The 26,313-nt window shown below is 37.4% G+C and overlaps 1 long non-coding RNA gene across 1 annotated transcript in view; it reads left to right on the plus strand.

Annotated features, from left to right (window-relative positions):
• LOC129038750 (uncharacterized) overlaps positions 1 to 25,600 on the plus strand; it is a 216,375-nt gene extending 190,775 nt beyond the window's left edge. The window contains exons 7-8 of the long non-coding RNA XR_008503223.2: positions 23,122 to 23,245; positions 24,700 to 25,600. This is a non-coding gene — a long non-coding RNA (uncharacterized LOC129038750). The remainder of the gene's footprint in view (positions 1 to 23,121; positions 23,246 to 24,699) is intronic.
• The last annotated feature ends 713 nt before the right edge of the window (positions 25,601 to 26,313 follow it).

Consider the following 26,313-nt stretch of genomic DNA (forward strand, 5'->3'; position numbering starts at 1 on the left):
TCCTGATCACCATAACTTTCCACCAAAGATCTTGACGGAAAGAGAACTTTAATAGGAAGTGTAAGTTTGTTTTGGTAAGTAAAATCCTTACCATTGACAAGTTGAACCATGACAAGTGTTGAAACTTTCAGGAAGCTGTTGATGGATTTCCCATGAACAAATTTAGATTTTGGATTTTACTATTAGGTTGGTGCAAAAGTAATTGCAGCTTTCACCATTACAGTATTTAGAGTACCATAAATTAAATTAATTTTAGAATTAGAAATTAAAGGAAGGTTTCTTCCTCTACTGGTAACTTTTTGAATGATCTTAAGAATGTGTGCATGCTTATGGTTGCTAAGGAAGCTTCTGATTCTGTTTATTTGAAGCAGTACTAATATTACTGTGACTCTACTTGGAAGTGGACACCATCTAACTTCACATGTTTGTTCTCCAAATCTTTGCTACTCAAAGTGTGATTATAGACCACCAGCATCAGCATCACCTGGGCGTGTGTTAGAACTGCAGAGCTACTGAATCAGAAATGGAATTTTAACAAGATCCCTAGGTGATTTGTGCTCACATTAGTGTTTGAGATGTACTGCTCTAAATCACTCAGATTGCTGAAAGTTTTTTCTCTGAAAATCTCACAATGTTCTGTTTAATGTGGGGCTACCTGAATCAAAATTTATTAGTATGCAAGAAACTCCGATCTTGAGCTTGATTTCATTACTAAAAGTGTGCGTGCGTGCATGCGTGTGTGTGTGTGTGTAGTAGGAGTAGGAGTAGTAGTAGTGGAGAAGAATATAGCGTTATCTTCAACCCATAGAAGGATGATGGTTTCTCAGGTTGGCACAGGCCCACAGGAACATTTGGGTTTAGGGTGTGTTATCACTCAGTCTATTCAAGTTGCACGTAGAGTGGCATAGCCAAGAAAGTAGAACTGTGGAGGAAAGCTGTGTATATGAGGGGTCATATGTGATCCAATGCTCTGCATAGGGTTAGAGTTGAAGAACTATTCAAAAGGTAAGGAGCAATTAAAAGCCATGGTCACCCCTCCTCTGATGTTGTAAACCTTTCATTGTTAATCAGCTAGCCTGATAGGACATTATTTCACTCTCTTAATTTTTGTAGTTAAGGCTTTTACAAAGGCAGTATACTCTCCTGAGCCATGGGGTGTGTTCTGACTCCTCTGCTAAGTGAGGAAAGAACAATGGGAAGGCTGCCCATTAGCACACTGGGTCCCTTTTTTGATGACCTCCTCACTCCAGTTTCAGATTTATCTTTTTTTGTTTCTTTTTTGTCACTGCTTTGACAGATATTCAGTCTCTCTTGGTGCTTCTGAGACCTGGCCTTACCTGTCAGGTGCCTGCTGCTTGTTCTCTCTTTCGCTCCTCACCATTCTTCCACCCTTAAAGCTCACTCTCCATTTTCTCTCAAATTGTGATATGCAAAGTGACTTGCAAGGCTTGAGCATCTCTTTCTGTCTCTGTAATATCTGAATTTGGACAACAACAATTAAAAATCCTGACTTTCTCCAAGTAATTGCCTCTGCTGGGGTCTTTCAGGCGTTAATACAGGTGAGTGGAAGAGATAATATTGAGGGAGAAGGGTAGCAGCCTGTTCTCAGTGCCTCTCAAACCCTCTGCCTGGATGTTACCCTCTTTGTACCGGGCCCAGTTGTCTGATATAGCCAAACAGAGAGTGGGAAGCTTGCTTCATGAAAGTTAAAATGTAAGGTCTTAAGAGCATAAGAAACACTAAGTTTACATTGAAGACGGTCTCTGTAGACTACGGATATATATATCTTTGATCACACTTCTTATTGGAACACTAAGATAGAAGAGCGTTAAGTGGAGTAGGCTATGGACCTAGGGCAAGTTGGCCTCCCAGGATGGTGATGAATGAGAGGCTGAGAAGCAATTCAGTGACTCCTGGGGATGGACTCTGCTCCGCCTCTGGTGCTCAGTCGGGCTTGAGGATCAGAAGTAAGATGTATGTTCATTATTTCCATTAATAACCTAGCGATGGTTTGTGTATGTCAATGTATGTTTTCTTCCTTTGTCCAAAGCAGGAAAAGGCTTACACAATCTGGCAAAACCCTTCCCTGAGCAGGCAGTGAATTGATGTGAGTCATTTGCCACTAAGGACTCTGGAGTCCAGGGAAATGGGCTGTGTCTGCCTTTTCCCCCTTTGGCTATGTTACCCCAATACATTTCTAAACTTGAGTAGATAAATTGGGGTCTTAATCTGATCTTGCAGTGAAGTTGTGTGTGTGGCTTCTGCCTGACATTCATGGCCCATCTGAGATGCTGAACTCCTCAGTCTTGAAGAGAATTATTTGGCTATGTACATTTAGAAAATATCCACATAGTTAAAAGATAGCTGACACGTATTGAATGTTTACCAGGTTGAATAATATCTGAATTATTCGGCACAGCTTCCATATGAGGCAAATACTACTTTCCCCATTTTACAACTAAAGAAGCTGAAAGAAAGGTTCAAACTTGCCTAGAAATCACCAGGCACAATAAGGTTGTTTTACTTAGCCAGATTGTTCGTTTTACTCCAAAGCCTATGCCTTAAACATCTATGCTACTCAAATCAGAGAATGATTTTGTGTAACTTTCCTCTGTTGGTATAGAATATTTTTCTCCTTATTATATGGATTACATTTAGACACTTGCAACAAAAATTCTTAGCCCTCATTATTTCAGTTCACTCTAGGGTCACTTCTCATTTAATTCTTCATATGTCCATCTCTAGGCATCTCTATGTCTGAAAAGTTTTCAAGAAGGTGACCTATGCTGTCAGGAAACCTCCCCCTGCTCTTTCTTTTCATTTTTGGAAGCAATTATACCTTTCACTCAAGGCTAACAAAGTTAATGTAATTTATTTTAAATGTTCATTTGGCTTGGAAACCACTTGGATATTTCTATTGAATACATTTCAGAATAAACATATTTGGAGAAAAAAATCTACATTCAACAAGTATTTGAGTTTCTACTTTTTTTTTTTTTTTTTTTTTTTTTGGTAAGACCCTGAGTTGAGAACTATGGAGCATGCAACATTCAGTACAAAGTTCTGTGACCAGAGGTGTGATGATAAATTTTGTGTGTCAACTTGCCTGACCCACAGGATGCCCAGACATTTGGTCAAGCATCATTTTGGGTGTGTCTGTGAGGCTATTTCTGGATGAGATTAACATTTGAATCAGTAGACTGAATAAAGAAGATTGCCCTCCCTAAGTCAGTTGAAGATCTGAATAGAATGAAAAGTCTGAGGAAGAATCTCAAATTGGGCATCTAAGTAATTGATGCCCAATTACTTTGAACTGGAACATTGATCTTTTTCTGCCTTCAGACTGGAACTACAGTTTTGACTCTTCTTGGGTCTCAAGTCTGTAGACTTTTTGACTGGGATGACACAATTGGCTCTCCTGATCTCCCATCTGCCCATTACAGATCTTGAGATTTCTCAGCTTCTATAATTGCATGAGCCAATTCCTTATAATGAATCTTTGTTTACATTATACTATGATGATTAAATTTATTTATCAACCTGACTAGGTTGAGGGATGCCCAGATAGCTGATAAGACATTATTTCTGAGTGTGATTGTGAGAGTGTTACTGGAAGAGATTTTCATTTGAATCAGTGGACTGAGTTAAATAGATCTGCCCTCACCAATGTGAGTGGGCATCAATCAATCCATTGATGGTCCAAATACAGCAAAAAAGCAACAGAATGATGAATTCTCTCTCTTTGTAAGCCAGGACATCCATTTTCTCTTGCCTTCAGACATCAAAGCTTCTGGTTCTTGGGCTTTCAGACTCCAGGACTACCAGGCTTTTGGCCTTGAACTGGGAGTTACAATATTGGCTTGCCTTGTTGTTAGGCCTTTGGACTCTGAATTACAGCATGGACTTTCCTGGTTTTCTAGCTCGCCAATGATGTATGGTGGGACTTCTTGGCCTCCATAATCATGTGAACCAATTCCCATAACACATTTCCATATATATATATATGTATAATGTATGCATATGTATATATATGTATATTTATTTCCTATAGGTTTTCTTTCTGCAGAGAATCCTGACTAATACACCAAGTGGTGCCAAACACACCCTCCAAACACATCCTTTTCTATGGAAATTGTCTGTGCTTAGAAGTCAACTTATCCAAGATGGATTAGATGAATTTCAAATAGGTTTTGTTTAATGAGTTTTGTAGGTATAAATCATATAATAAGTCAGTCTGGGGAAATATACAATATCAATAATAATTGGACATACTTCAGTTGGTACATTGGACAAAAACCTCTTCATAGGGATCTTTCTGTAAGAGTTGTGACAAGTCTGAAAATCGAAGACAGTATTTCTATTGTTTTCTGAGCTTCAAAAGGAAGGAAGATGTTAAATGCCAAGTGTCAGGCCCCAGAGGAGAAATCACTGTTGACTAACTGATTGCAGGCCAAAGCTTCTCTGGTTTGGGAAGATGATTTTTTTAATGTCTCTGAGTATGACTGTGATAGAGTTTCCACATAAGAAGTATAGAAAAGAAAATGTGTTTTCCTATGGACTTGGAGATTGATTTTTCTAATGAACATAAGCCTTTCCTTTTCAGAATTATCAATTTCATTCTAATATAACTTTGGTTTGAATTCAGTGGAATTCATACAACATAAAGTTAACCATTTTAAAGTAAACAATTCAGCAGCATTTAGTGTATTCATCTCTATCTAGTTCCAAACATTTTCATCACCCCAAAAGGAAACTCCATACTTCTTAGAGTTGCTCCTGGTTCCTACCTCTTCATACCCCAACGCCTAGAAACTCTATGGATTTATCTATTCTAATCTGCTTTTAAAATAATACTCTGGTAGTGTGATGCCTCCAGCTTTGTTCTTTTGGCTTAGGATTGACTTGGCGATGCGGGCTCTTTTTTGGTTCCATATGAACTTTAAAGTAGTTTTTTCCAATTCTGTGAAGAAAGTCATTGGTAGCTTGATGGGGATGGCATTGAATCTGTAAATTACCTTGGGAAGGATGGCCATTTTCATGATATTGATTCTTCCTACCCATGAGCATGGAATATTCTTCCATTTGTTTGTATCCTCTTTTATTTCCTTGAGCAGTGGTTTGTAGTTCTCCTTGAAGAGGTCTTTCACATCCCTTGTAAGTTGGATTCCTAGGTATTTTATTCTCTTTGAAGCAATTGTGAATGGGAGTTCACTCATGATTTGGCTCTCTGTTTGTCTGTTATTGATGTATAAGAATGCTTGTGATTTTTGCACATTGATTTTGTATCCTGAGACTTTGCTGAAGTTGCTTATCAGCTTAAGGAGATTTTGGGCTGAGACAATGGGGTTTTCTAGATATACTATCATGTCATCTGCAAACAGGGACAATTTGACTTCCTCTTTTCCTAATTGAATACCCTTGATTTCCTTCTCCTGCCTAATTGCCCTGGCCAGAACTTCCAACACTATGTTGAACAGAAGTGGTGAGAGAGGGCATCCCTGTCTTGTGCCAGTTTTCAAAGGGAATGCTTCCAGTTTTTGCCCATTCAGTATGATATTGGCTGTGGTACTGGTACCAAAACAGAGATATAGATCAATGGAACAGAACAGAGCCGTCAGAAATAATGCCACATATCTACAAGTATCTGATCTTTGACAAACCTGACAAAAACAAGAAATGGGGAAAGGATTCCCTATTTAATAAATGGTGCTGGGAAAACTGGCTAGCCATATGTAGAAAGCTGAAACTGGATCCCTTCCTTACACCTTATACAAAAATCAATTCAAGATGGATTAAAGACTTAAATGTTAGACCTAAAACCATAAAAACCCTAGAAGAAAACCTAGGCATTACCATTCAGGACATAGGCATGGGCAAGGACTTCATGTCTAAAACACCAAAAGCAATGGCAACAAAAGCCAAAATTGACAAATGGGATCTCATTAAACTAAAGAGCTTCTGCACAGCAAAAGAAACTACCATCAGAGTGAACAGGCAACCTACAAAATGGGAGAAAATTTTCGCAACCTACTCATCTGACAAAGGGCTAATATCCAGAATCTACAATGAACTCCAACAAATTTACAAGAAAAAAACAAACAACCCCATCAAAAAGTGGGCGAAGGACATGAATAGACACTTCTCAAAAGAAGACATTTATGCAGCCAAAAAACACATGAAAAAATGCTCACCATCACTGGCCATCAGAGAAATGCAAATCAAAACCACAATGAGATACCATCTCACACCAGTTAGAATGGCAATCATTAAAAAGTCAGGAAACAACAGGTGCTGGAGAGGATGTGGAGAAATAGGAACACTTTTACACTGTTGGTGGGACTGTAAACTTGTTCAACCCTTGTGGAAGTCAGTGTCGGGATTCCTCAGGGATCTAGAACTAGAAATTCCATTCGACCCAGCCATCCCATTACTGGGTATATACCCAAAGGACTATAAATCATGCTGCTATAAAGACACATGCACACGTATGTTTATTGCGGCATTATTCACAATAGCAAAGACTTGGAACCAACCCAAATGTCCAACAATGATAGACTGGATTAAGAAAATGTGGCATATATACACCATGGAATACTATGCAGCCATAAAAAATGATGAGTTCACGTCCTTTGTAGGGACATGGATGAAATTGGAAATCATCATTCTCAGTAAACTATCGCAAGAACAAAAAACCAAACACCGCATATTCTCACTCATAGGTGGGAATTGAACAATGAGAACACATGGACACAGGAAGGGGAACATCACACTCTGGGGACTGTTGTGGGGTGGGGGGAGGGGGGAGGGATAGCATTGGGAGATATACCTAATGCTAGATGACGAGTTGGTGGGTGCAGCGCACCAGCATGGCACATGTATACATATGTAACTTACCTGCACATTGCGCACATGTACCATAAAACCTAAAGTATAATAATAATAATAATAATAATAATAAAAGAAAAAAAAAAAAATAATACTCTGTACAAAGAAAAGCTCACAGCATAGAACATAAGTTATGTCATGGAAGGAGTATATTAAACTTATAGATAGGTTTAATATTTGTTGCAAGTACTTATAGAATTTTTATTTTTTATTGTTTAGTTTCCTTTTTAAATATATGATTGACATGAAGTAATTGTACAGGTTTATGGCATACAAAGTGATGTGATATTTTAATACATGTATAAATTGTATAATGATCACATCAGGGTAATTAGCATATTTGTCATCTTAACCATTTATCTTTTCTTTGTGATGAGAACATTTAAAAAGCTCATTTCTAGCTATTTCGAAATATACAACATATTGTTAACTCTAGTCACCTTACTGTGCAATAGACCCCCAGAACTTATTCCTGCTATCTAACTGTAGTTTTGTACCTATTGACTAATTTCTCACCTTCCTGCTTTCTCCCCTCCATCCTCCCCTCCACCATTCTACTCTCTACTTCTATAAGAACAACTTATTAGATTCCACATATAAAGGAGATCATGCAGTGTTTGTCTTTCTCTGTCTGGTTTATTTCACTTAAAATAATGTCCTGGAGGTTCATCCATATTGCTGCAAATAACAGAATTTCATTCATTTTTATGGCCGAATAGTATTCCATTATGTGTATGTACTGTATATGTACCACACTTTCTTTATCCATTCTCTGTTAATGAACATTTGGGTTGATTCGGTATCTTGACTATTGTGAATACTGCTGCAGTAAACATGAGATGCAGATATCTCTTCAACAAACTGATTTCATTTCCTTTGGATGTGTACCCAGTAGTGGGATAGCTGGATCCTATGTTAGTTCTATTTTGAGTGTTTTGAGGAATCTTCATACTGTTTTCCATAATGGGTGTACTAGTTTACGTTTCTACCATAAGTCCATAAGTGTAGACTTCTATCTACACCCTCATCAATGCTTGTTATCTTTTGATTTTTTTGATTGTGGCCATTCTAACTGGAGTGAGGTGATATCTCATTGTGGTTTTGATTTGCATCTCCCTGATTAGTAATGTTGGGCACTTTTTCATAAAACAACTGTTGGCCATTTGTATGTCTTCTTTTGAGAAATGTCTATTCAGGTTTTTTGCCCATTTTAAAATTGAGTTAGTTAAATTTTTGTTGTTCAGCTGTTTGAATTCCTTGTATGTTTTGGATATTAGCACTTAGTTAGATGTATAGTTTGCAAATATAATCGCCCATTCTGTAGGTTATTTTTGCTCTGTTGATGGTTTCCTTTGCCATACAGAAGCATTTTAATTTGATGTAATCCTACTTGTCTACATTTGCTTTTGTTGCCTGTACTTTTGAGGTTTTATAAAAAAAAAACATTGCCTATACCAATGTCATGGAGTTTTCCCCTAGTATTTTCTTCTAATAGTTTCAGCTTTTACATTTAGGTTTTCAATCTTATTATGAGTTTTGTTGTTTGTTGTCATAAGTAAGGGCCTAGTTTCACTCTTCTGCAAGTAATATCCAGTTTTCTCAGCACCATTTATTGGAGGCCATTCTTTCCTCATTGTGTATACTTGGCACCTTTGTAAAAAATCAGTTGGCTGTAGATGTGAAGATTTATTTCTGGGCGCTCTGTTCTGTTCCATTGGTCTGTGTGTCTGCTTTTATGCCAGTACCGTGCTGTTTTGGTTACTATATAGCTTTGTAGTATGTTTTGAAGTCAGATAGTGTGATGCTTCCAGTTTTGTTCTTTTTGGTCAAAATTTGCTTTGGCTATTTGGAGCCTTTTGGGATTCCATATAAATTTGTGGATTTTTTTTTCTATTTCTGTGAAAAATGTCATTGGTCTTTTGATAGGAATTGAATCTGTACGTCATTTTGGGTAGTATGGACATTTTAACAACATTAATTCTTTCAATCCATGAGCAAGGGATGCTTTTCTATTTTTGTGTGTGTGTTCTATTTCTTTCATCAACATTTTAGTCTTAATTGTAGAGATCTTTAGCTTCCTTGATTAAATTTACTTTGAGATATTTTTGTGGTTTTTGTAAAAAAGATTGCTTTTTCGGATAAATTTGCTATTGGCATATAGAAATACTACTGATTTTTGTATGTTGATTTTGTATCATGCATCTTTGCTGAATTTGTTTATTAGTTCTAACAGTTTTTTTTGTCAGAGTCTTTGAGGTTTTCTTTACATAAGGTTATGTCATCTACAAACAGAGGCAACCTCTTTTCCAATTTGGATACATTTATTTCTCTTGCCTGGTTGCTTCGACTTCCAGCACTATGTTGCATATAAGTGGTGAAAGTGAGCATCTTTATCTTTTTCCAGATCTTAGCCAGAAAGCTTCCAGCTTTTCCCCGTTCAGCATGATGTTAGATTTGGGTTTGTTATATATAACCTTTATTATGTTCCTTCTATACCTAATTTGTTGAGAGTTTTTGTCATGAAGGGGTGTTGAATTTTATCATGTTTTTCCTGCATCTATTGAGATGATAATATGGTTTTGTCCTTCGTTCTTTTAATGTGATGTACTATGTTTATTGATTTGTATATGTTAAACCATCCTTGCATCCCAGGGATGAATCCCACTTGATCATGGTGAATAATCTTTTCGATGTGCTGTTATATTTGATTTGTTAGTATTTTGTTGAGGATTTTTGACTTTATGTTCATTAGAGATATTGGCCTGTAGTTTTCTTTTTTGTCATGTCCTTGTCGGGTTTTGGTATTATAGTAATGCTAACTTCTTCAGATGAGTTTGGAAGAATACTTTCCCCTTCAAATTTTTGGAGTAATTTGAGCAGAATTGGTATTAGTTCCTCTTTAAAAGTCTGGTAGAATGCAATAATGAAGCCATCAGGATCTGGGCTTTTTTTTGATAGGAGACTTTTTATTACTGATTCAGTTTTGATACTCGTTATTGCTCTGTTCGGATTTTCTCTTTCTTTGTGGTTCAATCTTGTTAGGTTGTATGTGTCTGGGAATTTATCAGTTTCTTCTAAGTTTTCCAATTAGTTTGCATCTAGTTGTTCATAATAGTCTTTAATTATCTTTTGTATTTCTGTGATGTCAGTTTTAATTATTTCTTTTTTTGTCTCTTATTTTATTTATTTGTGTATTTTTTTCTTAGTCTGCTTAAAGGTTTTTAAATTTTGTTTATCTTTTCAAAAAATCAGCTCTTTATTCTGTTGATTGTTTTTGTATTTTTTAGTCTCTATTTCATTTATTTCTGCTCTGAGCTGTATTACTTCTTTCCTTCTACTTGTTTTGGGTTTGGTTTGTTCTTGTTTTTCTAGTTCCTTGGGTTGTAATGTTAAGTTGTTTATTTGAGATCTATTTTTTTGTAGGCATTAATTGCTATAAACTTCCATATTCATACTGCTTTTGCTGTATCTCATAAGTTTTGGTATGTTGTTTCCATTATCATTTATCTCAAGAAATTTTAAGTTGTGTTGCTTAATTTCTTCATTGATCCATTGGTCATTCAGGAGCACGTGATTTAATTTCCATGTATTTGTATAGTTTCCTAAGTTCTTCTTGTTATTGATTTCTAGTTCTATTGCATTGTGGTCAGAAGATACTTGATATGATTTCAATTTTTGAAAATGTATTGAGACTTGTTTTTTGATCTACCATGTGGTGTAGACTGGAGAATGTTCCATGTGTGATTGAAAAGAATGTTCCTTGTGCTGTGTCTCCTGCAGTTGTTTGGTGAAATGTTCTGTAGAGGTCTGCTAGGCTGATTTGCTCTAGGGTGCAGTTTCAATTCCATTGTTTCTGTTTGTTTTTGTGTTGGATGATATGTTATTGCTGAAAGTGAGGTGTTATAGTTTCCTAATACTGTTGGATTAGAGTCTGTTATCTTCCTTTAGGTCTATTAATATTTGCTTTGTATGTTTAAGTGCTTTGATGTCAGGTGCATAGATAAAAGACTAACTTCATATGTGAACCCAGCGATCTCCACACTACGGCACAATGTGAGTTTGTAAGGATTTCTCAACAACCCCTGGCAAGACAGGGAGGCTGCAGTTGGAGCAACTCTGGCAGGTCCTCTCAAGAAGAAAATACAGGGAAGAATGCCCTTTTGGCATCCTTCTTGGCCACATTTTGGCTGCCAGACACGTCAACATACTGCACACAAGCTTCAGGATGGATGGGATCCACTGCTTTCCAACCATTTCAATTTTGATTAGTACAGAACTGAGAAAGTCTGTGCAAGGACTGTTTTCTATTTCTGACAGACTCTTCTCATGGTCTCTTTTCTCTTTAGCCATCAGTTATCATAGTTGTGGTTTTGGCCCATTATCTGTGTACCTTTCTTTTCTCACTTTAAAATATTCTATTCAAAACAACTAGAAATTTGACTATAAAAATCACTGATATTTTAATATATGTGGATTCTTGGCTGTGATAAGCTCGTTGCTCTATTTTCCAAGCTGAGGTGGTTGTGTATAGATGAGGGATGTCCACTTATTTACCTCATTTCACACCCTAAGTGTGAGGGGCCATTTGTAGTTGGTGGCAATTTTCCTAGAACCAGAGAAAAAAGTTGTTGAAAAGTGGAAATTGCCCACTCTGGAAAATTATTTCTTGAAGATTAGGAAGGGAAAGCAAGTATGCTTCACAGGCTGTTGGATGGCCATTTAAAGGGTGACATTTGTAACTCTTGACCCTCTCTACAGATTCATGTACAGGAAAAACTGCCTTACTCAAATAGGGAGAAGGATATTATGCTGTGTAGGGCTGTGCATGGTGTACTCTCTGCATCTCTAATATGGGCCTTTAAACAGAGAATTGATATCAAGGGCTTCCTCCCAAGATTACCAACTCTCTTCTTTCCTTTTCTGTACTTAAACCTATAATATATTGTATTTGAAAAACCACCAGAGATGTTTATAGTCAGTTTCCTAACCAGTTGAAATTTCCCTCCATGTAGGGAGGGAGACAACCACCTGTCTGGTTGTCTTGGTTCTTTGTTCTGCATGGAAAGAAGCAAATGATCTGTCCTAATTAATTTGGGCTGCTGTAATAAACTCCCATAGACTGGGTGGCTTATAACCAGCAGACATTTATTTCTCCCAGTTCTGGTGGCTGGGAAATCCAAGATTAAGACACTGGCAGATTCAGTGTCTAGTGAGGGCCCACTTTCTGGTTCATAAAGGACCATCTTGTTGCATCCTCACATGGCAGGATAGAAAAAAGGCGTGCTCCCAGGCCTCTCTTATAAAAGCACTAATCCTATTCATGAAGACTCCATCTCTATAACCTAGTCACCTCCTAAAGTCATCACCTCCTAATAACATCACCTTGGCTATTAGGATTTTGATATAAGCACTTTGGGAAGACACAATCATTTAGTCCATAGCATGATGCTTCTTCATTGCCAGTTTTCCAGACACACGAATATAAAAATCATGTCCTCTAAGGTCCTCTGCAGGTGTTGCCTAACCAGTGAGGATGAAAAAATAATCACTTCTCATTGGTATTCACTCAGGCGGCATGGCTTTTGCACTAGTGACATCAGGTATTGATTCCCTCCTATTGGGTAGTTTACTGAAACCTTAAAGGTCTTGTTTCAATTGATAATACTATCTCCTGACTTTTCCTTGATGCTTTACAGTTTACAAAGTATTTTCACATGTCTCATTTGGCATCAAAAATAATTCTGATGCAAGCAGTGAAGATGTTAGTGTATGCATCTTATTGACAGGGAACCTAAGCATCAGAGAACTTCAGCGGCCAGGGCCATATCACCACCACATCCAGTGCTCAAAGAACAGGTGGTTTCTAAACTTCTGTATTATTTTTTATCAGGAATCCACTTTGGGCAACTGTTGTCCAAGTCAGGTCCCCCTAACTTGTACTTGTGCAGTTGATTTGCTGGAACTAAATGCATCCTGTTAGATTTTAATGACAATTTTGTAATGCAATAAAATCAAGGAAACAAGTCTGTGTTTTCCAGAACCAAACTTAAAATTTACTTTAGAGAACAACATTTGTCCTTCTTCAGTCTTCTTTCTTATACTCTTTCTTGAGATCACAACTACATAGATTTGTCCTTTCCTCTTTTTAAAAAAAATCTGGACACATTAATTAATTAGCTAATTAATTATTAAATTATTATTATTTTTGAGACAAGGTCTCTCTCTGTGGCCCAGGCTGGTGTGCATTGGTGTGACCATGGCTCACTGCAGCCTCAGCCTCCAGAGTAGCTGGGACTACAGGCACACACCACCATGCTAATTTTTAAATTTTATTTTTGTAGAGATGGGATCTCGCTATTTTGTCGGGGCTGGTCTCAAACACTTGGCATCAAAGTATCCTCTTGCTTCAGTCTCCCAAGCTGCTGGGATTACAGGCGTGAGCCACTGTGCCCGGCCCACATTAATCTATTCAAATAACTGATTTATTCATTTCAATTTCCTTACTTCTTTTGAATTCCTATTTTTTCCTACTTCTGTTTGTTCTACCTTTCAGAGTTTAAAGGCATAATCTGCATTAAAATGCATCAACCTTGATTCATCTTTTTCCAGATGCCTTGTACACCCACAGAGATTTTCGCTCTTGTTTCTCTAGTTTCCCCCCTCATTCCAATCCCCCTCCCCATGTTTCCAATATCAAATTCATGGCTTTTTATACATGCATGTATCTTCTTTCCATAGAGTGTACAACTTATAACAATGAACTCTATTCATATCTGATAGCATGCAAGCTAGATTAAAATAAAAACATACGTTCACATGAAGAGGCCACAGCCTTGAGGATTTTAGAGTGATTATTATGGGATTGCAGACTTCTGTTATTAGATGAAATGTTAGGTAAGTTAATTGTATATTTTAAGTCTCATTTTGAGAATAATTTATTTGATGTCATTTGAAAAAACTTGAACACAAAAAAATGATCTGAGAAGATAAATGACACGTTTACAAGTTGATTTGTAGGAAAAATATCTATTTGCTGTGGATCTTAAAGGCCAAAAGTATGTAGTTTCAGACATTTGGATTTAAATTCTGGTTTCAAAAGTTGGGGCAAAACTGAAAGCCTTTGAAGTTTGTATGGTTTTGGCTCCAGAAATGTTAAGTTTTGCAAAGTCTATGGTTTTGCTCTTATTTCCGCTAATGTCCACACTTATTACAATGAGAGGAGAGAAGAATTTTATCTTCTTACCTAGGCTGCCAAATACTTTTTAAGAAAGATATAAATTTCTCAGGAAATAATGTTTTCAAGTTAAGGGAAAATATTTTGCAAATAGCTTTACCAAAAGTTGATGATACCAAAATTTACATAGATGAATGTCTTCATACCAATACTCAAGATGTGTGGTTCCATAAAATACCTTGACTAAGTTCTCATGTAGATTATTGTATTCCTTTTCATCTGAGCCGTTTCTTGCTTAATGTATTGTTTAATATGTCTGATAAATGGCGAAAAGGTCTTAAAGTATGTACCATTGAAAATTGTCATTTTGTTATAAATATAGTCTATTATATATAAACTTTACAAGGTAGGTGTCATTCGATTAACCAACTTAAATGCTTAGGTCATTCCCTAGAGTAATCGGAGTAAGTGTTGGGCCAGGGCTTCAATCTGTGCCCTTTATCATTGTTAAGGAGTCTGCATTTTCACACTGCAAAGGATTTAATTCTCTGAAGTATTTGTGTTGGGCATCTCTACTTTGAGCTTACAACAGACTTGATATCTCTATTAAGAAAGGAAGTCAAAATACAGCACATGGGAAACAATTGATGATGGAGAATAGCAAGTGAAGAAAAAAAGGCCACACTCTGAGTTCTTATGAACAAAATGCCTTCTTATCAAACACATTTGCAGAATGTCCATGACTCAATTTTTGGACGTTTGGTTGCTATCTTTGCCTCCCTTGCCCCAGGTGGAGACTGTAGGCTCTTCTAAGCTAAGGGAGAAGGGAGAATGTGGGTGCAGACAGCCCCGAAGCCAGCAAGCAGCCTTTATATTCAGGTGTACAGCATGAACTCTGAGTTCTTCTTAGAGGACATATCTAATATGTATTTTTTTCTCTCAGAAATTTATATTTTCCTTTCCAGGAGAAAAGCAAAACTGCCACAGTGATGTGCAGATGGAAGAAAAACATTGTTTGAATAAAAACTGAGTTTTTCTGGTGGAGGCTGTTGCTCATTCATTTTGACTTTAGACACTTGACTAGCTTGCAAGCCTCTGCTTTTTTGTAATTCGATTAATGATTCAGGTTCCCTCCAGACCTTCTCTCTCCTTCACCTCCTGCTTCTGATTGCTATTGATTGCTTTCTCCCTAATGCATTGGAACAGTATCCAATAGGACTTTCCAATTTGATGTGGAGCCTGAGCAAGCATGCTTCAAGAACTTCCCTCTGTGTGTCCCCGACTCTCTCTGGTTCCTCTCTCCCACCCTAACTCTCTTCTTTAGTATCACCCAGATTTGTATTTACTGGAGCTCACAGGCTGTTCTGCAAGCTGTCTGTCTGCTGCCTCACCCCTTTATCATAGCAACTACCGCCACACTATTTCGTTAAAACGATGCTTGGAAGCCAGGCCACTCGAGTGTGCAGTAAGTTGAATTGCAGCTGCTTCCTGCTGTTCCTGTGATAGATAGTACCATAAAATGGAAGTGATGTGGTTATTAGGCTGTGATTCGGTTCATACTGAGCTGTATTGATTGGTGTTGGTTCAGTGCTTGCTATACATTTTATCAATTGACCTTCTAGATTGTATCCTGCCTTTGCTTCTTTTACCTCTAATTCTACTTTATCTCCAGTTTTGTGGCTCCTAATTTTCTTTTGGCTGATTTCTTGTAGTATTTCTTTAGTTTTATATTACTCAGAAAGACTTTTCTAATGAAACCATATTTTCCCTCTCACCATGCTTATTTACTTATTTATTTATGTAGCTGGGTCGGCCTTTGTTATTCTGGGATACCATTTCTGTCCTTTGAGTTTCCAAGTTTTAAAATATTTCTGACTGCACACAGGACTTTTCCTGAAACTTTCCAGTCCCTCAGACTAGCTGGCAGAGCTCAGCAGAGGATGATTTGATTGCATAGGCTCAAAGTCCTATTTGCAGTTATTCTCCATAACAAGCAGTCAGTCAGCCTTCTTTTGCCCTAGTGCCATCTTTTCATTTTGAAGTTCTTTCTTTCTTACATTTTTTTTTTCTTAGTGAGGGTTCTGGGAATTTCTTCAAGTGTTTGTATAAAAATATTAGATAATTAAGCAAAGATAGATATGGAACATAGGAACTTTGTCTGCAGAGAGGGGAGACACGAGGAGAAAGGGGGTAGAAGATGGAAAATGGAGGAGAAAAAGGAGGGGAAATGTCAAAGGAAGAGGAGCAAGCAAAGCTGTTTGAGAGAGTAGGGAACAAGACAGATGTGACCCCTGTGTAGGAGGCTGGATAGAGTTATTTTTGGAATAGAAATATATACATGAAAATAAAGGGACAAGAATGAAGGTAAAGAGGGGAGGGGTTGATGAAGTCAGTGTTGGGAAAGTGAGATTAACATATTTTTATAGATTGTAAACCCATCAGGGAAATTACATATTTAGAATACTGCTGAGCACCTTGTCAGGTACCTTATAATTAATAATAATTACAGCCATTATTTTAAAAAATCACGGAGAAAAATTTGTGTACCTTGAGGAACAGTGTTGTGACACTGCATTACCTACAATCAGTAATTTTTCAAACACTTGATTCTTATGTTTATTGCTTTTATTTTTCATGGAGGCAGGAATTAAATAAAATATATGACAACTTGTTGCCTCTGACACCAAGCAAATATTATTTGACCATTTTGTTTTAAAGGAACTGAGATTTTTATGGCTAGTTTTGTTTACGATGAACCAGGTTGGTTGTGCAAAGTAATTTCCATCTGAATAGTTCTTAGTGGCCCAAGTGGAATTAATACATCTCTTTGAAGACCAACACCTGCTTACCTGAAATTAATTTCTAAATAATAATTTACTAGTCCCTTGTATAATTTACTAGATACTAGTTCCCTGTATCAACCACAACAAAGTGGGTAAGGAGTGATGTCCTGAAGCCAAAGGGTTTTCTGTTCCCAAGGAAGGACTTAAAAAAAAAAAAAACTCATTAGTATTTATTTATTTATTTATTTTTAAATTTCCAACTTTTGTTTTAAGTTCAGGGTACATCTGCAGGATGGGCAGGTTTGTTGCATAGGTAAACATGTGCCATGGTGGTTTGCTGCACAGATCATCCAATCACTTGTTAAGTGATTGGTGTTAAGCCCAGCATCCATTAGCTATTCTTCCTGATCCTCTCCCTCCTCCCACTCCCCGTCCTCCAACAGACCCCAGTGTGTGTTGTTTCCCTCCATGTGTTCTCATCATTTAGCTCCCACTTATAAGTGAGAACATGTGGCATTTGATTTTCTGTGCCTACACTAGCTTGCTAAAGATAATGGCCTCCAGTTCCACCCCTGCAAAGGACATGGTCTTGTTCCTTTTTATGGCTGCATAGTATTCCATGGTGTATATGTACCACATTTTCTTTATCCAGTCTATCAAGGATGTGCACTTATGTTGATTCCATGTCTTTGCTATTGTGAATAGTGCTGCAATGGACATATGCGAGAAGCACTTAAAAAAAAAAGACTAAAATAGTCCAGAAATAAGGCAACATCTCCTGTGTCTTTATCATAACACATGTATGCACAAAGCTTCTTTGCAATGATCAACCCACTCCATGTGTGAAAACATGTGTAACTTTATGTTCTTTCATAATGTGCCTGTGAAACGGTTAAGGAAGAGTCTCTGCTTTATCAATTGAGAGACATTTTAACCTCCTGTTTCATTGACTGTTCCATATCGAGGGACTCAAATGGGAAGCTGGGACACCAGTGGATGGCCCAGATATTTCTAGTGTTTTTTTGAAATTGGAGCTATCCTTGGGCTTTGCAAGCACAGGCCACCTCAGTGCACTCCTGCTTGGTTTAAGGTCAGCTACAAGGGGCTTTCTTTACCTGGGCCTTTGACCAGCCATTCATTTGACACTCTCCTTTTCATTCCATGAGCATGGAGGTAATGACTTTCTCTGTCTTCTTCCAATTAACACCCCATGAAAAGAATGGGGTGGCATCAACTTTCTTCCCATTCTCCTCCGAGTTTGCTTATAATTGGACTGGATCATTGTATATTTTTGTCAAATTGAAGAACTTGTTTATGCTTTTAAAATAATCCCCTTTTATTATTTACCACAATGACTTCTTTTGCCCTTGAAACTGAAGGCAAACAGCCTTTCTTAATGTGTGAGAACATAGATGTCATCTTGGTGAACTTGACAATTTGTCATCAGGTCTGGCTTGTGGAGGACTGAGGCCTAGCAAAAAAAAAATAGTTTGAAGCATCTAAGTTGTGCTTCCTCCAGCAAAAGTCCCTGGAAAGGACCAGATTACAGAACCGCTGGACTTCGGGGAGGTACCAAGGGATTTATTATAACACTCAACGAGGGACTGCAAGCTTAGAAAAGGGCCTTGTTTTTACCCTGTCTGGGGAGGGGGGATTTGTAGACTACTGTGGAGGGTTGGAGGACATTTATTCATAAAACCCACCATGGTTTTCATTCCTCAAATTGTTGTCGAAACTCCATGTTCAGCAAATAGAGTCATTCCCGCTAATAACCCTTGGGGTGCAGCTCAAGCCTAAACTCCATTGTCTTCATTCAAACCTATCTGAGGATGTACAGGCAAAGAAATCTTCTGGTCACTCATTTTAACTACATGCAAGTTAATCTTGCTGAGAATTCTGGAACTAGCCCACCACATGACTTCTTTCTTGCCTTTATGGCTGAAGTCCTCAGGTTCATGTGTGAGTGAAAAACTAAGAAATATACAGACCAGGGTGTATTATATTCTCAAATTGCTTCTTTATATTTCACTTAGATTTTCTAGTTGGGCACCATGGTAATTGAAATGGGGTTTGTTCAAAGTTATTTTGTGATAATGAGGGAATGCTAGTGAAGGCCTGATTGTTGCTTTTTTTTTATAGTTGGTTCCACATCCCATAATGTTAGAATCCTTGGAAGAAAAATAGTCGAAACACAAATAAAAGAGATTTATACTTTAGTAGTATGAATATAATGCTGCTGGTACACTTTTACTTCTCAAAACTATCTGTTTATTTTTAAATAAGTGATAACATTATTACTAGTTAATGCAGTTTATTGCAGAGATAAATAATTCCTTAAAATGTGATGGGAGTACTGCTATGAGTTATTCTCACGCCAAATATGATATCACAATACTGACATGATAAGCTGGAATCCCTACTAAGGAAGTCGATACAATTTTGTAAGGAAAAGACACAGACAATGGGCCTCTGCATCCTTTCCAGATCTGCATTCTGAGGCTCAGGCCAGAACCATCATTTGTATGTCTGAGACAGAGTCGATAGTAGGATTCAGTATCATTCCTTGAAGTCAGTGTATACTGACATTGCATAAGATGTCCTATTGGTAGCTGAAATTGCTGTTTAAGATCTGATTTCACTCCATGTCATAACGGCTTAAACATTCATAGAGAAGAACCTCAGTTGTTTAAAAATAACAGTTTTCCCGGGACTCGTGGTGGAGTTTCTTAGGCTTTTCTGTAGAAAAAGTGTAACAATGCCTCTCACACTGTTTTTGATTTTAAGAAATTATCACTATAATATAAAATATTGAGATGATTAATTTTGTTTTAACTTAGCTAGGCCACAGTGCCTAGATATTTGGTTAAACATTATTCTGGAACTTACTGTGAAGGTGCTTTTTTGGATGGAATTAACATTTAAATTAATAGACTTTGAGTGAAGCAGATTGCCCTCAAAATGTGGGTAGGTCTCATCCAATCAAATTGAAGGCCTCATTAGAAAAATATTTACTTCCCTGGAAGAAGAGAGAGTTCTGCCAGCAGACTGTCTTTGGACTTGGACTGAGTACTTCTCTGGGTCTCCAGCCTACTGGCCCACTCTGCAGATTTTGGACTTGCATCTCTGCAATTGTGTGATCCAGTTTTAAAAATACCCCTTCTCTCCATACACATATATGTGTACACATATATACACATATACATCTTGTTGATTCTGTTTATCTGAAGAACTCTGACTACTAATACAGGTATTATCAGAATTAAAAAGGAGCTTGAAGTCATCTAGCCTAATGCTCTTCTTTTTAATGATGAGGAAAAGAGATATTCAGAGAAACAAGTGAATTTACCTAAAATACCCAGCTAAGGAGTTACACTTCCCATATATGTCATATTTATTGCATGTATAAGTAAGCAACAACTTATCTTCTTTAAGCAACAATACTCAAAGCAGAGAGAATATATGAGTATAGGTGACTGTCTAAAGTTTTTATATAAAGATTGCTGTTAGTGGGTAGATTTGATGAGTGATCAAATACGGCTTACTCTAGTGCTGTTTGTCCACCATTGAATTTAGCACAGTTATCATTGGTTGTCCTTGAAGAAAAGCAAAAAATTAGAAAAAGTTAACCTGCACTAAACTTTGACCTAGTTCAGAAATGCCTTCGATAAAACTTAACAAAACAATTACTTCAAGCATGTTGTATCTGAGGGAACTGGCTTCATTTCAATTTATTTATGGTTCTTGAAGCACTTTAAAAATATGCCTTAAAATCCCATTTCAATTATCTTTAATAAGATCAACTTGTCTGATATAGGTGCAATATGAGAGGCAGAGCAAAAAATACTTCCCTTTTCAAATAATTCTTTCTAAAACGATTACGGTCCATTTTCTTAAAACCACCTCAGGGTGGTGAGTCATGTTTGTCATTTTAACTTTCTTCTGTCTTAGGAAGAACTCAGATGGAATATCTCTTGGCTCCAAAATGATTTCTTTAATGAATATCTGATGGTGGGAACTTGCTAATAACACTATGATAAAAAGGCAGTATTTTTGTCCCAATCTGAAGGATATATTCCTGGGAGTAACTTGAGAGCATCTTTGTACACGATTATTATTATTATTACTTTTTATTTCATAATAACTTTAGATGCACAAAAAGGTTGGAAATATAGTGCAAAGAATTCCCTTAAACCCTCCATTCAGGAGGGATACCAATGTTACAATATTTTTCCATATTTGCTTTATTTCTCTCTGTCTCTCTCTGTCTCTGTCTCTCTCTCTCTCTGTGTGTGTGTGTGTGATTTTTTTCTGAACTGATTAAGAGTAAGTTGCAGACATAAAGCTCCTTTTATCACTAAACATTTCAGTGCATATTTCCTAAAATAAAGGCATTCTCTTAAATAACAATAGTATAATGATCAAAATCAGGAAATTAAGCTTGATGTAGTAATATTATCTGACATACAGAGCTTATTCAATGTCATCAGTTGTCCCACTAATGTCCTTTACGGCAAAAGAAAAATAATTTTGGCCCAGGAGGCAGATTGAGTTTTAAACTTTAACAATGATAAAAGTCAATGGTTAAAGATTTGGGTGGAAATTAACCATCTTCCTTCTCCCCCCACTCCAATTCTACTCCCCCCATATAAATCAGGATCAACATTTATGAATTCTTCAGTGTTATCTATAGTCATACTCCTACACACATGTAAAGTGTATTTGTTTCTTTTTGAATTTACTGCAAACATTAATGCATTATGGCTTTTTCATTTAATTGCACATTAGGAACATCCTACGAGAGAAACAGATCTATGTAACCCTGTTTTATTTGTTTTTAAAGATCTTTTAAGTCAAAGTAATATACACATATTGTTAAAGACAAATGTCATTAAAGGCTTATAATTAAGAACACTGGTATCTTTCTCCACCAGCCTCACTTCTAATAGAAAAATAGTTTCAATTATTTTGTTTATATCAATTTTGCTTCTACTTTTGATATATATTTATATCAATTTTGCTTTTTTTGTATTTTGATATATATTTATATCAATTTTCTTTATATTTTGTTTATATCAAAATAATTGAAACTTTATTATAAATGATATTCTTGTACTATTGCTTGGATCATCATTTTTAGAGGTATTTTATCCACTTCTTTCTATAGTACATGAGAATTTGGTCTTTCTCTCTCCCCTGTCCCTCACCCTATTTGCTGCCCTTCCTTTCCAATGTAATTATATTTCAAGTTTTTTTATTAATAATATTTTTAAGTTTACATTTTATGATTATAAAATAGCATAATATTTCATGAAATATAACTCACTCTGAGTCACATATTAAAACCCATGTCTGCAGATTTTGTCTTCTAAAACGTTTGTTTTCTTGCTGTTAAAAATTGTCTCAAATTTTTCGTTTGCTCAGTTCATATGAAACTGATTCTAATTCTCCTCTTATTCCCAACAACTTCAATACAATTATCAGGCGAATGGTTAGATCCTTATTTTTCCTCTTTTGGGCTCAATTTGCTTGCTTCAACCTGGACAGCTTTCTTTCAGGCATCCTGCACAACTGCTGTCCTGGGACTTCCTTTTGCCTTCATTCAGGAGATTCTCTTATCCTTTCTCCCATATTGAATATGCTCTTACCTGGGCCCAATCTTCCTCTTTATTGATTTACTCTCTCATTTTGTTGATGCACAACTTTCAATAGCTTTCTTTGTAGAGAAGCTTGGTGTATACTTTTTGAAATACTTCTTGTTTCATGTCTAAAATTCTTTTTAGATAAGCAAATGTTAAGGGAATTCATTATCACCAGACCTGCCTCACCAGAGGTCCTTAATGGAATGTAAACATGGAAAGAAAAGACCATTGTTAGGTCAAGTTTAGCCTAAAGCTGCCTCCTTACATACTTTAATTTTGGGCTAAGAGTTTCTCTGTACATAGTGAACTATAACAAGCAGAAGTATAAACAGACTAGCCTACACTTGTGCCAATCACTGAGTTTTGGCCAATCAAATGTAGCCAACTGTTCAAACCATGTTCAAATAAGCAAACGAGGAGCTGTAACCAATCCAGTTGTTTCTGTACCTCACTTCCATTTCCTGTATGTCACTTTCCTTTTTCTGTCCATAAATCTTCCACCATGTGACTGCACTGGAGTCTCCAAGCCTACGCTGGCTGGGAAAGCTGCTTGATTTGTGAATTGTTCATTGCTCAATTAAACTCCTTTAAATTTAATTTGGCTGAAGTTTTTTTTGTTGTTTTTTTTTTTTTTTTTCAGATGGTGTCAGAAGTGGGATCTGAAGTAGAGCTTCTAATGACCTCTAGGAGTGCTGAGTGACCAAGTGAGGTACCTGCAGGACCCTTTTGTGTTCAGTGATCTCTTGGAGCAGCTGGGGATCATGGTAAGTTCTCTCTCAGATTTTGGAGCTCCACAGGTTTGTGTTTTGAGCTCTCCAAGTTTCTTTGAGCAAATTTCTGATCCAAACTGGGTTTGGAAGTCACAGTAGAAACTAAACTGGATCCAGGATTGGACTTAATCTGGCAATTAACTGGCTTGGATTCAGTTAGAGGCTGCTTACATCTGACTGGGTCAGAAAGAAGCTGGTAGTAAATGGTAATATTGCAGGGGATATAAAATTTAGCTTTTGGAAATTCACAGGGATTTTGTGTTCTACTCCTTTGTTTCATTTTTCTTGCGTGCTTAGGTAGGAAAAAAAAATCATTGGCTAAGTTAATCAAGGGAACTTGAGAGCAAAGCCAGTATCTTAAGTAAAAATGGGATTCTTAATTTCTGAAGAGCTGAGTTCCTTCTGGCTTATACATGTGTAAGTGTTAGGCCCCAGAAGCAGTGAAGTCTTACAGAAATGGTAAAATCTTACTAAGGATAACTTATAGTGGAATGTTCCAAATGAACAACAACACACTGAAGTACATTTGAAAACGAGGGCTCCCAGATTAGTTTCATCTAGGGGTGCCTATTGATATGCAGAAGCTTCTAAAAGTATTTCAGTATTTTTATTTAAAGACTTTACGAAAGGCAAGTAAAAAGCTTAAGCGACAAATTGATTACAAAAATTAAATCTGCTAACCTTTTAGCTTAGTTACATCTAAAGGAAGTAGACTGCAGCAGCAATTGGCTGACTTTGGGTAAGTAATATGGTACATTTTACCTGGGTAAAGGATGGGATTGGGTTACTGGACTGCCCCTAGGTAAAGTCCCTTTTGGTTAAAAATGGATTTGGCACTATGGGATGTTAACCACTATTCTGTTTGAATTAATCTGCCTTGCCATCTTGATAGGATTAGGCATGTACAGGATCATGGGACATAAGGAACCTTTTTTTTCCCTAAAGGGGGAAGCTTAAGAACTGGTAGGACTGGTGGAAAAGATCCCTGCATGACTGACAAGTGACAAACAGCTGCCTGGAGTTTTGATTCAGTATCACTGCAATGAGTGGGTCTTTCTCTGGCCACCCTGAGTTTCTTACCTTCCCCACCTTGCCACAGGCAATGCCTTTTTCCCTTTCTCTCTTTTCCTTTTCTTATCTTTTCTGTTACCCAGGGCAACCGTCTTGCCCAGAGTCCACATGTTGAAACTCTTTTATCCACTTTGAATGGATTAAAGATGACAGGACCCATCTGGGGGCAAGTTTGAGTCTGACCAGTTTGATATTGGGCACTAAGCAGAGTGGCTAATGTCCATGTTTTGTCACACATATTTTGCTCTGGCTGGAATGGAAAATGGGAATTTGCTTACCCCATGCACCCCCTTGGACAGCATCTTACAAAACTGAGAGACTGTTGCCTGTGGTTCCGTGAAACAAACAAACAACAAAGATTTTCTTTTGTCTTGCAGCTTGACCTCCACGGCTATAGTGTGGTGAACAGGCTCAGTAGGGCTGCTCAGGGAAAGGGAATCCAGAAGCCTGGCATGCTAGCAAAAGGGTAAGAATTTCTTACCAGTCAGACTTCTCACCTCTCTCTTTCTGTGCAAAATGGTTGGATGAATGGTAAAAATCACTGTTTATCTCTTCTGTAAAATTCTAATTAATGTGAAAAAGGCTTCTGAGGCTAGACCTAAGCTGTAGCAAATGTGGTGTGCTTTGTGTGTCTTCTGTATGGTTTTGTCATAAAGAGGAGTACGTTAGGATAGAACATGGGCTTAGGACCCCATAAGCTCACTATTCAAGATGGCCCAGCAAGCTGGTCAGTAACAAACTTTGTTGCGGGTACCTGAAACAAACAAAAAACTGGATGAGGTTTCCATCTTGTTTTATGTCCTTGGGAATTTGACCTTGTAACCATGTGGCAATACTTTCTCTTGGTCTCTGCCATGGAGGGAACAGGAATTGGGGGGTTCATGTCATAGTTAGCTCTGAAAATTATTGAACAGTAAAAGCCTTCGTGACCACATCACTGTACTCCAGCCTGTGCAACAGAGCAAGATCTTGTCTCTATTAAAAAGAAAGAGGCCAGGTATGGTGACTCACACCCGTAATCCCAGCACTTTGGGAGGCTGAGGCGGGCACATCACTTGAGGTCAGGAATTCAAGACCAGCCTGGCTAATATGGTGAAACCCCATCTCTACTAAAAATACAAAAATTAGTTGGGCATGGTGGCTCATGCCTGTAATCCCAGCTACTCTAGTGGCTGAGGCAGGAGAGAATCACTTGAACCCAGGAGGCGGAGGTTGCAGCAGTGAGCCAAGATCGCTCCACTGCACCCCTGCCTGGGTGACAGAGCGAGACTCCATCTCAAAAAAAAAAAAAAAAAAAGAAAAGAAAAGAAAAGAAAAAGCTTTTGTGAGCTCAAAATTAACTGCTCTACTCTAGGCTCCTTCTGGGAAGAGCAATGGAAACTGCCCAATGTTGTAATTTAGTAGCTAAGCCTTTGCCTTTCCACAGTGGTAGCCCAGGTTCAGTCTTGGCTTAGGGAATGAGTCTTTTTTGGTGATATCTGCATGACTTTTACCATTTGTTGAATCTCTTCCCCTCCATGAACTGTCTTGGATTTTCCTTTCAGCACCTAGAAGGTTACCTTTGGTAAAATTCAAAAGCCAGAAATATTGGCCATTTGGCTTGGCTAAAGTCAGGTAATAAGGACTTCTAGAGTGCTATGGTTAAAAGCAGATAGATCCCTCTCAAAATTTAAGGCTCTGTTTTGTTTTACATTGCATTATCTGACAATTTTTGACTTTTGGGGGTATCAGAAATTACTTTGCATTATGAGAAAGCTTTGGTGTATAATATATACTTTTGGGAATAGCTAATGGCAGTTAGGGGGGAATACTCAACTCTTTGCACCTTTAAATTAGAGAAGCATGCTCTTGGCCACCTAGAAAGTGTGGAAATGTCCCTACCCCCACTGAGATAAGACTCCCACGGGGGATGGGTTGATCACAGAATGGGCTGATTGGCTTTGGGTTGCTCTGTAATAAAATGCACAATAAAAGCATTGCATTGTCTTCTC

Source organism: Pongo pygmaeus, chromosome 5 (genome assembly GCF_028885625.2).
Source record: "Pongo pygmaeus isolate AG05252 chromosome 5, NHGRI_mPonPyg2-v2.0_pri, whole genome shotgun sequence".
Classification (NCBI taxonomy): domain Eukaryota; kingdom Metazoa; phylum Chordata; class Mammalia; order Primates; family Hominidae; genus Pongo; species Pongo pygmaeus.